This window comes from Somniosus microcephalus, unplaced genomic scaffold, assembly GCF_052327205.1.
Source record: "Somniosus microcephalus isolate GS21.2 unplaced genomic scaffold, FLI_Smic_1.0 unresolved_chr1, whole genome shotgun sequence".
Lineage (NCBI taxonomy): Eukaryota > Metazoa > Chordata > Chondrichthyes > Squaliformes > Somniosidae > Somniosus > Somniosus microcephalus.
In genome coordinates, this window is record NW_028225179.1 from 51,026,139 (window position 1) to 51,030,524 (window position 4,386).

The window sequence follows — 4,386 nt, forward strand, 5'->3', positions numbered from 1 at the left end:
CAAATGATGAGGGAGCTGGAAAAAAAGTGTTAACTTTTTCCTTTGAAAATGAATTTAATTTCAAACGTTTTATCGACCTTAGACCAGCGCATTTTTCTGATTGGCACCAAATCTGTACATCTTATTTCTGTTAAACTTTATTCCTGCTCCCGCTCTTCATAAAGAACACAGCGTCCCGTGCCACGGGCATTCAGGAACCTTTCAATTATGGCCAACCTCCTGTAATAGCGGCTTTCACCCTCTAGCGCTCTTTTCACTTACCCTTTATTTGTTTCAATGGCACACTTCAACAGACCTGTTAAGATTAAAGCGGAACGCTTTCGATCTTACTGCACCGCACCAGCGGGCCAATATTTCACACTTAAACCCTCGATCGCAGCGAGGTGGCGCTGCCTGTCACACACGCACCTCAACAGTTTTGGGAACAGCTTCAACCAGCATGAAAAAAAACCCCAGTTCTTCAGATAACAGGCACTCTATCACAAGATTCCCCAAGGAAATTCCGTGAACAATCGGGTCCCTGTCCTTCCAAAGGCCCCGCTTTCGCAGTGCTTTTCTATCGAGCAGTCCCACAGATTTAATGTATCGACTAGTTTCAAGGTACTAATGTGCACTGGTGTGAATGGGACATTTGCCCTCAGGAACAGCGGTGGTGGCAGAGAAAATTTAACGTCGTAAGTAAAGGATAGACTTACATATTTATAGCGCCTTTCACGACCACCGGACGTCTCAAAGCGCTTTACAGCCAATGAAGTACTTTTGCAGTGTAGTCACTGTTGCAATGTGGGAAACGCCGCAGCCATATTGTGCACAGCAAGCTCCCACAAACAGCATTGTGATAATGACCAGATAATCTGTTTTTGTTATGTTGATTGAGGGATAAATATTGGACAGGACACCGGGAATAACTCCCCTGCTCTTACTTCGAAATAGTGCCATGGGATCTTTTATGTCCACCTGAGACAGCAGGCGGGGCCTCGATTTAACGTCACATCCAAAAGACGACACCTCCAACAATGCAGCACTCGCTCAGTACTGCACTGGAGGAGCAGCCTGGATTTATATACTCTAGTCTCTGCAGGAGGAATCTGAGCCCACGGCCTCCTGCCTGAGAGGCCATTGTGCTTCTCACTGAGCCACAGCTGACACTAAGTAGGTGAAAGTGAATGTCAGATTAAGGGAAAACCGCAGGAAAATGACAATGAAATGAAAGGAGGAAAGTGAAGAAGGGCTAGTGGTTGTGGAAGGAAGAAAAAGCTGCAAGAGTCGAGTGTGAATTATGGAGAATAAGGCAGAGGTATGTGAGAGCGTGGGGTTTTGAAGGAATAAATAGGTTCTCACCACAAACAAGACAGATTTCTTATTTTAATAAATAATGATGATTCTCTGAGTTTTATTAGCAGGTGCCGCAAGGGACAGAAGATGTAAAGCAAGTTGTGCCGTGACTCGGATTCCAACCGAGGTTGCTGCAAACACAACGCAGAGTACTGACCACTATACGATCACGGCGCCACAGATCATCCTTCTAACAATTACGGTAAATCTGTGCCCTCTGGTTATTGATCCCTCTGCTAATGGAACTAGGTCCTTCCTATCCACTCTATCTCGGCCCCTCATAACTTTATACCCCTCAATTAAGTCTCCCAACTGCCTCTTCTGCTCCAAAAATCAACTCCGCCTATCCAATCTTTCCTCATTGGCAAATGAACCAGAGGGGAGATGAAGAGATTTTGTTTTACGTTGCGAGTTGTTATGATCTGTAATGCTCTGCCTGAAAGGGTGGTGGAAGCTGATTCAGTAGTGACTTTTAAAAAGGAATTGGATAAGTACTTGAAGAGGAAATGTTTGCAGGGAATGGGGAAAGAGCTGGGACTAATTGGATAGTGATTTCAAGAGCACGATGTGACAAATGGCCTCCTTCTGTGATGTATGATTCAATGTTTCTGTGAAAGGTTTTATGAAAGTATTCATGCAAGTGAGGCGGATCAGTTGCCTGCTCCACTATCCTGCTTTGCTTTTGTCCATTTGTGCCTGTGCTATTTCAACCAAATTGAAACAATTCAGAATTCGCTGGCCCAAACGCCACTGACGGCGCGGTGGCCAAGTGGTAAGGCGTCGGTCTCGTAAACCGAAGATCATGGGTTCAACCCCCATCCGTGCCTCGCGAGGTTTTATCACCTTTAATATGACTTTTCTCCTGATGAACTCTATCAAAATCGTTCATAATTTTGAACATTACTATCAAATCTCTTCTTGCATTCTCTATGCTAAAGAGAAAAATCCCAGCTTCTCTAGTCTCTTCACATAAATGAAGCCCCTCACCCCTGGTACCATTATCGTAAACCTATTCTTCACTCTCTCCAAGGCCTTGACATTCTTCCTAAAGCGTGGTAACCAGAATTGAAGAAAATACTCCAGCTGAGGCCTGACCAGTGTTTTTAAAGTTTTAGCATATCTTCATAGCTTTTGAACTCTATTAATAAAGCCAAGGATCCCACGTGCTTTTTTAACAGCCTTCTCAACGTGTCCTGACAGCTCACAGATCTGTGTACGCACACCCCATGTCCCCCTGTTCTTGCATCCACTTTAAAATTGTACCATTTAGAGGCGGTTAATAAAATGCAGGAGAGAGCTTTCTGACCAGTTTCAGGGCCAGTGATCTCCAGAGGGAGCCGATTAATGTAAATAATTGTTCACGTTAAAACTGTACCATTTAATTAATTTTGCCTCTCCTTATTCTTCCTACCAAAATATATCACTTCACACTTCTCTGCGTTAAATTTCATCTGTCACGTGTCTGCCCATTTGAGCAGTCTGTATATGTCCTCCTGCAGTCTGTTACTATCGTCTTCACTGTTTACCACATTACCGTCTTTCGTATTATTTGCAAAATTTGAAATTATGCCCTCTATACCCAAGTTCATTAATTTTCATCAAAAAGAGTAGCGGTCCTACTATCGACTCCTGGGGAACACCACTCTAAACTTTCTTCCAGTCTGAACTTCTAAAACCTCTCCCTGCAAAAACTTCCTGACCTGTGGACCAATTCAAATAGGCAGAATGAGAAGCGAAAGCAGAGAAATTTCAAAAATAAGATCGATAGATTGTTGTTAGACAAGGTTATTAAAGTTTACGGCAACAATGGAGTTAAGATACAGATCAGCCATGACCGAATTGAATTGTGGAACATGGTAGAGTGTCTGAATGGTCTAATCCTTTTCATGTGTACAGAGATCCACACCCACAAATCCAAACACAGCTGCACATATGCAGGGATGGGTAGATAGAGAAACACAGATCGAGAGACAGGCACACAGACAGGGAATGAATCTGAGTCAGATAGTAAGATAGCGAGAGAGAGAGAGAGAGCGAGACAGCAGGGAGAGAAACAGAATACGAGGCAGAAATAGGGACACAGAGAGAGAGACAGAGAAGGAGGAGCAGATAGAGAGTGACAGAGAGAGAGAGAAGCAAAGAAACATGCGCAGAGATAGCGAATCATTGGAGTGCACAGCACCTCAAATAGAACATTATAAAATGTTAGATATAACTATGAATGAAGAGGACATTGTTCACCGTTTCCACATTGAACGCATCTGTCTCTCTCTCTGGGCTTCCCATCTAAGGAAGAGACCTTACAGCGAGCCTGTGGTCCCAGTGATCCCCCATAGTAACTCACCCCGGGACAGGCTGCGAATGCATGTCGCTGTTTAGTTATAAAGAAGGAGGGAAACCGTCTGATAGAGATTCAGACAGAGAAAGAGAGAGAAACAAACAGACAGACAGCGAGAGAGAAGGAGAGAGAAATAGAGAGAGAGAAATAAAGAGACAGAGAGAGAGAGAGAGAGAGAGAGGAAAAGAGAGGAAGAAGCAGTTGCGAATTTGCTGTAGTTTTCCAAGTCCAGGGCGGGAACACCAAGTTCTAACACAATTGGCAGTAAAGCGCTTTGGGACGTTCTGAAGTAGGGCAAAGCGATAAAATACAAATCCTTCCGTTGATCAATTTATAAACTGTTGGGTCTAACAATTAAGTAGGTTGACAAGGATGTCTATATCTCTCTCCCGGTATGTCCTTCTCGCTCTCTCCCTCTCTCTGTCTCTCCCTTTCCGTCCTACCCTCTCTCTGACTCTCTCGTTGTCCCTCTCACTCCCTCTCTCTCTCACATACCCGCAGAATAGCGAATCACAGGGTCAAAGAAGGAAACAGATTTGTGTCTCTGTCCTGTTTCAAAACCGCAAAATTAAAGAATCCCGCGATGACGGCTCGGGCAGATTTGTTTCTGCGGGGAGTTTGACCTTCCACCAGAGGTGGCGAGAGACAAGGACGTGAGGCTATTAAGAGGCTTCGCAAAAATAATTGCATAAATTCTGGCGCCTAAAGGAGGT

General features: G+C 44.2%; 1 non-coding gene across 1 annotated transcript; it reads left to right on the forward strand.

The window, feature by feature from the left end:
• The first annotated feature begins 2,090 nt into the window (after positions 1–2,090).
• On the forward strand, positions 2,091–2,162 carry trnat-cgu (transfer RNA threonine (anticodon CGU)). The gene has a single exon. It is a non-coding gene; the product is annotated as a tRNA-Thr (tRNA).
• The last annotated feature ends 2,224 nt before the right edge of the window (positions 2,163–4,386 follow it).